Source organism: Eulemur rufifrons, chromosome 6, assembly GCF_041146395.1.
Source record: "Eulemur rufifrons isolate Redbay chromosome 6, OSU_ERuf_1, whole genome shotgun sequence".
Taxonomy (NCBI): Eukaryota; Metazoa; Chordata; class Mammalia; order Primates; family Lemuridae; genus Eulemur; species Eulemur rufifrons.
The window spans coordinates 4929008-4942673 of NC_090988.1; the positions used below are offsets into that span (position 1 = coordinate 4929008).

At 50.3% G+C, this 13666-nt stretch overlaps 1 pseudogene; it reads right to left on the reverse strand.

Annotated features, from left to right (window-relative positions):
* Positions 1–11836: 11836 nt before the first annotated feature.
* On the reverse strand, positions 11837–12988 carry LOC138383661 (spindlin interactor and repressor of chromatin-binding protein pseudogene; annotated as a pseudogene).
* Between the last annotated feature and the right edge of the window lie 678 nt (positions 12989–13666).

Sequence of the window (13666 nt, forward strand, 5' to 3'; positions counted from 1 at the left end):
TCACACTAGCTGCCCTGGAGGATGTCACAGGCCAAGCGTTGCACTGGATGGTTTACTCCGTTTGCCTGCAATCCTTACAAGCAAGGTATTGTCCCCATGCTACGAACAAGAAGGCCACCCAGCTGTGCTGATCAGGCACCTCACCCCCCAGGCCACCCCCATGTACCCTGCTCTGCGGTGCTGGGCCTGAGAGTCTGCAAACTGCATTTTTCTAGACCCCTGGCCAGCCACTTCCAGCTGGGTCCTGCCAGTGCAGGCTCTAGGAGGTGGCTGGAGACTGAGTGTGGGAAGGGCCTGTCCTCCTGTGCCTGGGTCCTAGTGCCCTGTTTGCAGGAGTGATCTGTACCTGCAGCCCCTCTACCTTTGCATTTCTTAGTACTGGGCTCAGGACACCAATCAAGGCATTAGCTCCATGTGACAACTCAGGATCTAAGGCACGAGTTTCCCTCAGAGGCCCTGACCCCAGCACATGTGGAAGCCTCCAGTGGTCTGAGTAAGAACTGCTTGTCAAACCTCAAAGGTCTGGCCCGTGGTGCTCTATGAGCTCCAGACTCTGCGATACCATCTCTGTTCTCTTCCCCAAAGACCAGGGAAAGCAGCTACCTAATTAAGTTCCGAATATTTAGGCTACCTCAGTATCTACCTTCTGCTCCATCTGTCCTCTAAATCCTACCTATTTAATTTATCATATTTTATCACACGTTTGAAAAAACAAGGGAGTTTTCTACTTCCTGGATCAGTGCGCTTGCTTGAAGGTCCCCAGGCGGGTTAGTGGTGGCTCTGGCAGGAGGCCAGTACTTCCAACTCCAAAACCCATGTCCTTCCTTCGTCTTACACTGTGTTCGCAGTGGTAGTGGCTGGCTTTGATTGAAGATCTTAAGTTCCAGGCTCATTTCAGACACATCACGTACACAGTTGGCCCTGTGTACCTTCAAGTTTCCACTTTCAGGCATTCAGCCAACCATGAGTCAGAAACATTTAAAAAAGGAATTAAAAATAACAATAAAAATTTAGGTTTTAAAATACGGTATAAAGCTACTTACATAGCATTTGCCTTGTATTAGGTATTATAAATGATCTAGAGATGACTGAAAGTATAGGGGAGGATGTGTAGGTTATCCACAAATACAGTACATTTTCTGATTTTGGTATCTGTAGGGGTCCTGCAACCCATACCCAGTGGATACCAAGGGGGATGTCTACTATTTTGAAAGTGGACATTTTTTTCTTCCTTGGTTGAAGCCCTTTCTGTGCATGGAGAATCTCCACTTTACAGGGCTGATGAGTGGAGTGAACCTCACTGTCGAGCTGGGGGTGCCAGGCCTTTCCCGGCCTCCTCCCAGCTGGTGGCACCTGCACCCGCACCTCTGCCAGTATCACAGCCACTGCGGACTCCCTGGCGACCATAGGCTCCCCCTTGGGGCAGTTTCCAGAAACTGAGTTCCAGGGAAGTGGCAGGTGGGGGACAGTGCTGGTGATGTCGACCACACCCGGTGCTGAGAGGGGCGGTGCAGAGGGAGCCGGGGCGCCAGTGCCTGGCAGTGGCAGCAGAGGCGTGTGCACCTTGGCATTTCTCCGCACTGATTTGGAGAGTTTTCCTGAAAATATAAAACCCTGTACGCACGTTTCCATTCCACATACTTATTCCATTGAGTTTTCGCTAAAATCAGAGTTCATTTCCTCTACTTGAGCTAAACCTCCGACTGACACAACTACTAATCCTGACAATAACCCTGCCAGGTAGGTCATACCCTGAACTTTCAGATAAGGAGCTTGAGGCTTGTGTGTACTAAGCAGCTCGCCCCAGATGGCCAAGCGACCACAGGCTGAGCTGGGAGTCCGAGCCCCATGCCAGCGTCCCTGGTCCTCACACACTCGACTGCTTCTCCAGCTCCTGTCTCCATCCTCATCCATCCAGCCTCCATGTTGCTTCCAGTCTTTGTTCCCTCTGCTCCTGCTCTCCGAGACCCCCCTCTCTGTGTCCACCTTGCCAGGCCCTCCCCATCTTCCCAGCCTTACCCCGCTCCCTCCTGTTCCATGAAGCTTTCTCACACCACTCTCCTCACCCCGAGTTCCCTGTATTCTGACCTCAGGCTGTACTCAGAGCCAGCTGGGTGTCCACTTGGCTCACTTCCTGTGACAGTCAGAGTGGCCCCGCTGGACTGCGAACCCCGCAGGAGCTCAGGCTTCACGGTCTCCCCCTCCCCCGTCTCCAGCCCAGGGCTGGACACTTGCTCTCCAGCAGTTCAGAGCTTTGTAAGATTTTGGAGGAGGAAGAAAAGAAAAAAAATAAAGGCTTTTGGAGGAGGAAAATATGAGGAAAGAAAGCTATATTGGTCAAGGACTTTTCTCAGGAAGTGACCACTCTACTCACTCCCTGTCATGGACTCAAAAACTTCGGAGTCATCCTGGGGCCTGTTGTTTCCCCCCTTATATAGCACGGCCAGCCCATCATCTCCTTGGCTCTGCCAGGAAACGTTCTTCTCCCCAACCTGTCCACGTCTCTCTGTTTCCACTGTACTCACCCTGGTCCAGTTGGTCACCTCCCCTGGGTGTGGTAGCAGCCTCCTCAGCCTCAGGCTGCATCCACTCTGGCCACCCAGTAATTCCATCTCCACGTGGCAGGCAGAGGGATCCTTAAAACGTGCAGCAGTCCGGTCCCCACCTGTGCTTGCAGCCCTCTCAGGCTTGCCACTGCACCCAGACCACACCCACAGCCCCAGCACCACCTTCGAGGTACATCTTTTCTCTCCCATTGTCCTTTGAACTCCTGTGCTACCCCTGAGCATCATCATTAGGACCACCCAAGCCTGGAGAGGCCACTGGTCATTCTTTTGTATATATTTTGTTGCTGTTGTTGTTTGTCTATTTTGCCACATCAAAGTCAGCCTGAGACTGACACCATCACAGAGTATAACTGAGCTGGACACAAGGGGACAGAGATGGAACACCAAGGACATCATTTAAGTCCTGGATCTAATGTACCTGTTCCCAGTTTCTTCAGTTGATAAACGCCCCTTTTCTTTATGGTAGGTAAACTGCCATTTGCAACACAAAGGCGTTGTGGCCAGTCCAGAATTCTGCTTTCCAGGGGTGCTGGGAGTCTCTCTGCTACACTCCCATGACCATAGGTTCAAACATGCCCAAGTGCATCCAGGTAGAGACTTGCCTGCCGGAGACGCTGGTAGAAGGTGTGTGTCATGAATATCTTATTTTTAATGGTATAGTATTCTACATTTTATTTTATCATTAATTTTCAAAGTAATAACATATCATTGATTTCTTTCCTTGTGAGGGTATGCGGCCCCATGTGTTACGGCCAGACTGCTTGTGTTCACACCCACATCCACCGCTCGCTAAGTCTGCGATCTTGTACCAATTATGTAGCTTCTCTGAGCCTCACTGGCCTCATCTCTAAATGGTAGCTCCATGTGAGCATTAAATCAGATGATGCCAGAACAGTACTCCATGTGTTTCTTAGTTATGATTGTTGAAAGTTTTTGTTCAGTGGGGTGGCCTGAAAAGTCAGAAAGATGACTTTGGCAGAGGGGTGCCTGGTGGATGCGGGGTGGCACTAACAAAGACCAGTGCTGTCCCTGTGAGTGCGGCAGGCACCATCTCAGAGTGGGCAGACACAGGAGAAGCGCGCAGAGGTTCCTGGGCCACGTCCTCCTGGGGAGGAGTCATGCCGTGGGGAGGAGGGGAGGGGGCAGGTGCGAGCTCCATTTTCAGACCAGGGATAGTTAGGGGAGGGAGATAAGCAAACAACCCCTCAGCCTCTGGGGACATGAAGGCCTTCCGATAATCAAAGTGGGACTTGAGGGGCTTTGCAGAGTTGACGGGAAGAGAGAGGCTGGTGCGTGTCCACGGGGAGTAGGCAGGTCATCGGGGCAGAGTCATGACAGGGAAGAGGAGAAGAGGGAAGGAGAGTCATAACTTGCTAGGTTCCTGTGCAGCGTGGGGGCCTCTCCGGCTTAGCGAGGGGCATGTCTCATTTTCTTTAACATCAACCCTAAGCTAAGGCTTTCCACTGGGGCCTCTGCCAAACATAGCTTTTATATACTGCCTCAGAGAGGACCAGAGTGGGAACATTCATCACGTCCAGGAACCCAGAGCCTGCAGGGGTCACCCAAAGTGCAATCAGCTTGTCCTCTGGGTGGCTGTGGGCAGAGAAAGGCCTTGAGTTCATCAGTCAGCAGCCCAACATTCTGGCTGCCGAGAGATACACGTTCTGATCTCCTCTCTGAATGAGAAAACCAAATTCACAGCTCTGCAGGGAAGGCCTTCTCCCTCCAGGCAGGACTGCCCCAGGGAGGCAGGCAAGGAAACAGGAGCGGGAGGGGGCTCACAGGGCCTCTCCTACTCAAAACCATCTTTAGCTTCTCAAAGCGGTCTTTGGTCATCCTCACAAGCAGAATGTGGGGGAAAAAACGGGTTTGGAGCGAGGCTGAGCGTCATGCCCTTGCTTCTCCATTTCTGAGTCTAAACCTCCTGAGTTCAAATCCTGGCATTGCATTTTATCAGCTATGGAGTCTGAGCACTTGCTCAAAGTGCTCTTGCCTCAGTTTCCTCTTCTCCAAAGCAAGGGTCACTGTGACACCTACGTCAAGGGCTGGCATGAGAATGAAATGTGCATGCACACAGCTATCCACAGCAGCCGAGGTGTGGCGACAACCTGGACACCCACCGAGGGATGAGGGACACAGAAGATTTGAGACGGTCATGCGCCAAATAACGGTGTTTCCGTCAACAACAGGCTGCGTGTGCTACGGTGGTTTTTAAAGATTGCAATGAAACTGAAAAATCCCTACTGCCTGGTGACGTTGTGGCTGCTGTAATGTCATAGTACAACACACTGCTCCCAAGTCTGTGGTGACGCTGGTGTAAACAAACACCCTGCACTGCCGATCACATACAGATACAGCACATACGATTATGCAGAGCACGTAACGCTGGCTCATGACAATAAACGACTATGTTACTGGCTTATGTATTTACTGCACTGTACTTTTGTTGTTATTTCAGAGTGTACTGTTTCTGCTTATAAATAAATAAATGAACTGTGAACCCACCTCAGGCAGGTCCTTCAGGAGATGTTGCAGAAGGCGGCATTGTCATCACAGGAGATGACAGCTCCGTGCATGTTGCTGCCCCTGAAGACCTCCCAGTGGGACAGGATGCGGAGGAGGAAGACAGTGATGGTGATGATCCTGGCCCTGTGTAGGCCGAGGGTAGTGTGTGCGTGTGTGTGTGTGTGTGTGTGTCTTACTTTTTAACAAAAAAGCTTAAAAAATATAAAAAAAAACCCCACAAATTTTTAAAATATAGAAAGCCTATAGAACAGAAAAAGAAAATATTTTTATACAACTGTACAATGCTTGTTTTAAGCTAAGTGTTATAACAAAAGAGTTAAAAAGTTAAAAAAAATTAAAAGTTTGTAAAGGGAAAAAGTTACAGTAAACTAAGGTTAATTACTGGAGAAAGAATTGTTTTATTAATTTAGTGTAGCCTAAGTGTACAGTGTCTATAAAGTCTACAGTAACATACAGCAATGTCCTGGGCCTTCACATTCGCTCACAGTCATCACTGACCCACGCAGAGCAGCTTCCAGTCCTGCAAGCTCTGTTACATAGTAAGTGCCCTAGATAGGTGCGTAGATTTTTATCTTTTATACTGTATTTTTACTGTACCTTTTCAATGTTTAGTTTAGATACACAAATACTTACCATTGTGTAGGCCTGCACAAGCAAGAGAGTAAAAACAAAACTTAAAAAATAAAAATAGCCCCCCCAATACACTGTGTTACCGTTGCCTGCAGTCTCCTGTGCAGTAACAGGCTGTGCAGGTTTGCAGCCGGGAGCGACAGGCTGTACCACACAGCCTAGGCGTGTAGCCCGCTGTGCCATCTGGTTTGCGTAAGCACACTCTGTGCTGCTCATACAATGACAAAATTGCCTACGATGGATTTCTCAGAATGGATCCCCATCATTAAGTGACTCACCACTATACATATAAGGGAATATTATTCAGCCTTAAAACAGAGGAAAATTCTGCCACATGCCACAACTTGGGTGAACCGGGAAGACACTATGCAAGTGAAATAAGCCTGTCACAGAAAGATCGATGCTGCATGACCTCACTTGTGTGAGGTGTCTGAAATAGTCAAACCCACAGAGTCAGTGGGTGGAGGGGTGGCTGGCAGGGGTTGAGGTGAGGGGGAAATGGGGAGTCGCTGTTTAACAGGTGCAAGCTTCAGTGGTGCAGGATGGATAAATTCCAGAGATCTGCTGTGCGACATTGTGCCTAGAGTTAACAACACTGTATTGTACGCTTAAAAACGAAGGGGGTGAGCTCACGTTAAGTGTCCTTAGCATACGCATAAAAAGTGTGAACGCGTGCAAAGAGCTGGCTCCGTGTCTTCATACATAAGAATGCTCAGTACATCATAGCTAGTATTCTTGTCACTGTCCAAAGCACTGTAAATGAAAAAAGGTTAAAAAGAGCCGCTGTCCCTTTTGCTCTGAGACTCCACAGTTCAGTGCCTTGTAAAAGGCAGCGTATATCACCTGGGCCAGGACCGCTGCCAAGAGCAGCTCCTTATTCACAGGCTGAATAGAGTAGACTGTGATCAGGGTGCAGCCTCCACAAGACAAACAGGGAGAGTCTGTCCTGCCAAGGTGGCCCTGAGAATCCGATTACGGGTTGCTACAAATCTTCCCTGCAGGGAAATGCTTCCCTCAGTCAGTATTACTAGGCTCACCCTGGAGTTCAAGGCATGTTCTAGTTTCAAGGAACCCAGGATCATTAAAACAGCACACGAACCTCCTGCTACTCTGAGAGGTATTTGGAGCTGGGAAATTCTCATCTGCGGGCAATTAGAAGTTTGCTTCCTGACAGTTGGGAAAAGACAACAACAAAACAACAAAAAAGAAATAATCAAAACCAAATTTTCTGAAATGTAATAGAAAAAAATATATAAATTAATAATGTATATTTAAGAAATAGTTTCTTCTTAAACTTCTAAAAATATTAAGACAAAGCTGATTTTAATAGGAAAATTATATTTGTAAATGAGGCAGCAAACCAAATATATTTGCATTCCATTAAAGAACGTGTTTCCTGAAACCACCACAGCACTAGAATATAAACACAATGACAAGAAATCACAGACAGCAGCTGCGTGAGGCAGGCAGCAGTAGGGGCAGTGGGAGAGGGGACCTTCGTGGCTGCTGTTAGAGGACGCTCACCTCCCTCTGAGGCCCTGCCCTCCCTCCGAGGGGCAGCCACCCTGGTCTCCTGCCCTTTGTCCCTGTCCCTGGAGGCCTCAGCACCTATTCACAGCTCCTTCTTCCCACTTCTGCATCTGCTTGAGGCCTTCACTGGCCACGGGCCCCATCAACAACTGGCCTCTCTGCCCTAGTTTTCTCATCTCTAAGGACCTGTTCTCAACTCCACACCCAGATCTGGGGTCCTACGCTGAGCCCTCATCATCAAGATCTGTTGTGTCTCCAACATGAATTCAAGTAGCCCACTCTGTCCATAGCCTTTCCTTCCACCTCCGGAGCTCAAGTGGCCTGGCTGTGGCCACTATTCACGCTCCTGCCATGCATTGCTCGTGACTATTGATATGTGTCTGTCCATCTCTCCCTCCATCTCTGCATCCATCCATCCATCCATCCTTTCCACCCATCTATCCATCCATCTATCCAGTCCTTTTGGAGTTCATTTTATTCATTAAGTACCTTAAATCGGTAGTCCTTACAGATAAATTCAATTTCCTTGCCCCATTCTCAACTCCACTGTAGTTATTTTGCTAAACATCAAACTTGGAAGAAACCAACTGTACCTTTGGGTCTGCCTACACTTTTGGTATCACCATATATTGGTGATACCTAGCAAAACACTGCCTAGCTATCCCACCATGTTGCTCAAATAAGTTCACTTTCCCACTTCCCTAAATATATGCGTCATTCATTCTTCTTTTTTTCACTGCCTTGTGTCCCCATCCCATCCCCAGTGTCTGCAGATAAACTGGGGTCACACCTTATTAGCAAGAAAAACAATTAGACTAGACAGGAACTATTTCAACATCTCAATTGGGGGTTGGGGGGCTGTGGGTGGGAAAAAACAAACACTCAGTGTGCTTTTTCCTATTCTCTCACTCAACAATGACAATAAACACAGAAGACTTCTGTGACCCCCAAATATGTGGGGATTTCTCCCCACCAGCATGCAAGCAATCAATTCTGCAGCAGCTCGCTGTCCTCCAATTCACTATTTACCTGGAGATAGCATCAAATTCCACAGGTGGGGGGCTCAGTTTCCAAGACTGCCCCCCCAAAGACACCAGCCACAAGTCCAGCCCTCTGGAACTTCTGACCGAATGGCTTCAAGTTGGGAACCCCAAGAAGCCAAAGCCACTCTCTTGACAAGGTAACCAGCCAAGCCTTCCTGAAGGGGGTGCTGCCAGCACAGAGGGACTGCTCTAGAGTCCTGTGGTGCCTGGTCCCCTCTCTGCAGCTCTGCACACCCTCTCTCCCCATCTCCCCTGCTCTCCACCCCAGCACCTGCCAATCACCCTGCCGTCCCCAGGGACCCGTTGATTCCCATGACAGGTTTATGGTCCAGTTACACCAGCTGCCCCTCTGGCCACGTGCACAATTTCTCCCTGTCCCTGTGACAAGGGCCTCTAATCCTTCTCTCTCTCCCCTGCCCAGTGTCAGCCACAAATCTAGGCAGGCTCATTAAAGTGTCTGCCCGTCCAGGAGCACCTTGTTAGGAGGATTCATTGGCCGCCGGGCCTCACTGCTGCCTCCACCTGGAGAGGTGGCTGACCCTGCGGAGGTGCCTTGGCCTGAGCTCATTTAGGCTTTACCCTCAGGAGACTGGGGTGGCTGCAGGGGCCAGGGCCCTGCTGGAGCTCTGCAAGCTGGAGAAAGGGAGAGAAACAGAGAGGACCAGAGGAGAGTGCCCTGCTCAGCAGGTGTCCTTGAGTCCGCTTCTCTTCCGCATCCTCCTCTGCTGGGCTTCAGCTCCATCCTGGCCCAGCTATCCAGGATGTGCCCCCCAGCCATGCCTCAAAGTTGAGAAAAAAGCTCCTCCAAATTTTAAAAGCAGATTGCTGTGTAGAGAATTACTGCTGCCTTCTGCAGAATACACAGCACTTTCAGGACAATTTCACTGAATCAGTGAGAAAAATTCCCTGCCCTGGGACCTCGGATGTTCAGAGAGGGCAGAAACAGAGTCCATGTCTGGATGATTTCAAGTCCTTACAACCAATGGGTAAGATCAATTCCCTACAATACATCTAGCTTCTGTGTGCCTTAGTTTCCTCATTAAATAATAATTTATTTTTAATCTGATCCATAAACTTGTTAGCGAAACGTTATAAGTAAGAGTCTAAGAAATTCCCTAAAGCCTTCATTCTCAGCCAAGAAATATTTAGAAAAAGAAAAAGAGCTACCTTCATTCCCAAGAAGGTTTCAGCACATCATTCCCACATTTGCCTCGCTGTGATCCTGCAGAAGTTGGGTGGGTTAGTGTGGAGGAAAAAAATACCTGGTATTAGAATATCTGACAAAAGTAACTGGTTCCCCAGCAGCCTTCAAACCACAGAGGACCTCCTGGCTGGCGTCAGTCTTTGGCAAGCTTCTGATCTTCCTGTTCATTGGAAAACCCCAAAAGGACCTCACGGAGGTCCAGTGATGAATAATAATTATAATCAAAGTAATAATCCTAAGTAACCCCCATCTATTGAGTACTGTGGGCCTGCCTTTGTTCTAGTTCTTTACATGCGATATTTCAAATTATTTTCACAACAATAGGGGGAGCAATTATAACTGAAAAAAACTGAGGTTGGGGAATTTAAGCAAATTGCCTCAGGACACACATACAATGAAATAACAAGAGTTTGACCCCAGGCAGTCTGATTTTGATCCATGCTAATAACCCTTTCTTTTTACTATATTTTACAACAGGGACATTTTTGAGAAGGAAAATGAAAACTGAAAGAAAAAAAAAAAAAACACCTGGAGATGCAACAATATTCTATTGGGAAAGCCAAATTTTGACATTAGGTTCATCTTAATTTCTTGGCCTGCTATTTTCTACCCGTGATCTAAGGAGGCTTCAGACTTAACTATAGTTCCCATCAACCCCATTCATCTCTTGTTCCCAAAGCAGAGCTTTTCAGCACCTGTTGTCTCACACACCTTATCCACTTATTGCTCTCGTCTTCACCCCTGCTCCCTCCATATTTGCTGCGGTTCCTGTGTGTCCTGTAACTTAATCTCTCCGTCATCACAGATGCACACACCAGAAGAGGCCGGCTCAATCCGGGCTCACACTGCCACTTCCAAGTGCTGGGGCTCAGAAATCAATACCCAAAACACGGTGCTGTGACACTCGGAACCGAAGCCGCAGCCTCAAGGTCTCCCTGACTGCACCCCCATCTCTCCCAAAGCACAGGACGCAGTTGTTCTCTGAAGTTCCTTTATCTGTCTGGGGTGTGGAACCTGTGGCCTCAAAGCCACATGTGGCCCTCTGGATCCCCGAGTGCGGCCCCTCGACTGACCGAATCCAAACTTCACAGAACAAATCCCTTTATTCATAGGATTTGTTCTTTAACATTTGGATTCAGTCTAAAGGCCACACTCTGCAATAGATCATGGGAAAACAGGGAGGGGAAGAAAAAAAAAACAATTGTTCTTCTCGGTGAGAACCTGGCCGAGGGGCCACACTCAAGGATCCAGGCCACATGTGGCCCCTAGGCCACAGGTTCTCACGAAGGAGAACAATTATTTTTTTTCTTCTCCTCCCTGTTATCCTATGATCTATTGCACAAAAGAAAAACACAAGTGTAAACACACCTGAACAGACTCTTTCACAGGGTCATGTCTGTCTCTCGGGATCACATTCCAAAGAGAACTGGGTGGAAGTTCATCTCTGTTCCCTGAGCCATTCATTCTCCCTGGTCAGCCTTTACTGACCCTCCACAGAATTCCTCCCCCATAACCTGTTTTGCAGGATCCAAGCCCGGGTTCTTTTTGTAGCTGTAACAGAGTAGGGCCCCTCCTCCCACAGATGTGGAAGGTAATACTGACAGGGGGGAATACGTAACAGAAGAAATGGCTTGAGAAAATGGCAAAACGTTTTCTGTCTCTTCAAAACATCCCCCACTCCTTCTGGAGAACTGACCTCAGGCCATTGGTCGAGAGGGGCAGGGGAATATCTTTTTTTTTTTTTTAATTAAGAAAAATAATTTATTGTCAACAAAGGTGATATATACAGCAGGAAAACAGGTGAAAGGAGAGCGGGACTGACTGGAGCCCCCAGGAGAGTTGCGTGGGCCCTCTGCAGGGATGGGGCGGGAAGAAGTAAGGGAGGCCTCCTGGATCAGGTGCTTGAACAACCAGTGGGGGACGGGAGGTGTCCCCCGAGGTAGTGGGACTCAGTTCAAACCCCCTTAGGACCACCTCTCGGGCACAGCACTGTGCCAGGGGAGAATGGTGGGGGGCTGAGAGGGTGGGAGGAGGTTGCGGGGACAGAGGGCTGGGTCAGGAAAGGATGGGGTGGGCGCCCTCCACAGGCCCAATGCCCCACTGCAGGCAGTCTCAGCCGCCCCTGCCAGCCTCAGCCGCCCTCAGGCCTGGCCAGAGCAGACAGTTCCAGTGCCCCGAGGTCCCAGTGGATGCTGCCTCACCCCCACCCTGCCCTGGCACCTGGTCTTACCCTCCCCGCCAGGTGACCAGGCCGGGCAGCTGTGAGTTATAAGCCAAAGGGTGATGCTGCCTCCTCCCCCGCTTCCTCTCTCCCCCCACCCCAGGAAAGCAAGTATTTATACCCCACTCCCCGCCTTTGGCTCCCCCTGCCCCACAGTGGTGTAGGATTCTGAGTGGGCCGGTCTGGGCTGTCACCTGCTCCTGCACTCTTGGTGCCCCAGGGGAGCCTGGACCAGTCTTGCAGGAGGCTGACTGCTGGGGCCCCCCCATGGGCACACGGATAACCTGGAGATCCAGGGTCCTGCAGAGCCCTGGGCAGGCAGCTGGAGAGGGGCTTTCTGGCTGGGGCAGCCTCCTTCTGCAGCTTCCCTCTTAGGGGCGTCCTGGCTGTCTGGAGCCCTGAGCTGGGAGTGGGAGAAGAGCTGCAGGACCAAGCGGGAGGGAAGCGGCCCTCAGGGAAGTGTCGGACCTCGGCTGCTGCTGCGAAAGTCTCTGTGGATGACTCGGGCGACAGGGGAGTCTGGGTCAGGGGCCAGGTTTTTGGTCACAGGTCTTTGGTCACAGGTCTGCCTCTTTTCTGCCTTACTGGCTATTCCCCGGGGGGAGGGGGGTCCTTTCACCTCTGACTGTGGGGCTTGTTATTTCCTGGCTCTGCAGCAGAGGCAGCAGGAAGCTCTAGGGGCAAAGTCCCCTGGGACGGCTCCTTTTAGGGAGGGATGTGTTGTCCCTGGGGTCAAGGAGAACGAAGTTTTCCGATGACATTCTGGCAGGATCTGGGCTGGAGTCCGGGTCTGGCTCAACATCCGGCCTGATTCTGAGCTGGGTGGGGACGGCTGCTCGGCTCTGACATCCTGCAGGAGGGCCACCCCCGCACTTCAGGCCTCCAGGACCATGCTCTTCTCCGAAGTGCTCAGGGTGTGAGGATGCTGCTCCAGGATGTGCGAGCGAGCCGCGTAGGCCAGGAGGACCGGGTATCCGCTGCGCACCGCGCACAGCGCCCGCCCGCTGCCTGCAGGACTGTAGCCCGTCAGGAGCTCCTGCTCCGAGACACCTGCTGCTCGGGCTCCTCACAGCCATCACCGCCTGCCTCCAGCAGGCTGGGTCTAGGTGGTGGGTCCTCCTAGACCCTCCTGTTGGGTCGCTCTGAGAATAGGCTCCAGGCGATGAATTGCGGCCACCACCACGGCCTCTTCCTTGTCCTCCCCTTCCTCGCATTTGAGCGCTGCCTCGAAGCAGTCGAGCACGGCACCCTCAGCTTTCAGGGCCATGGTGCGGCCGTGGGTGATCGCGGTGACCGCACGCTGGAAGATGGCACACAGGTCTCAGAGCTCAGCCAGAGGCCACCTCCCACCAGGAACCAGCGCCAGGCCCGTGGCCGCCCCACAGTGTCCTCCCTGCCGCCCACCAGGCAGGGCCTACGACAGGCGAGTCCAGGCCTCCCTAAGATCCCAGAGCCTCTGGACCCCGGGCAGGGAAGGCTCCATCCCAAGGGAATATCTTTCTTCTCTGTTCCACAGGAGATGTCTGGGCAGAGGTAACAAGATCGCCTTAGCCAAAGATGGCATTGATCAGAACCTTCCAAAGCTCTGTTCTTCTGCTCAGAAGTAGAACATTGGCACTTTCAGATGGGAGTCTGCGAACCTCTTCTTTGCTGGCCAATTAATAAACTCCTCTTTCCTTCTCAAACCACTTGTCCACATTCTTCTGATGCAGACTCGGGGACAAGCGCAGAACTGCAGTCTTAATTTGATCAGGTGTTTCAAACCATTCTTATTTTGATAAAACGGTTTTAAACCTTTGATATTTGACAAACTTTCCAAATTAAAATTCTAAAATTAAGAACCTCAAACTAAATTTTGGACATTACAAAGAAGGCCCATAGAAGTCTAAGACAGACATATTAGGCTTATTTGGCATGTCAAATTATATGGGAGGCATTGTCAAAT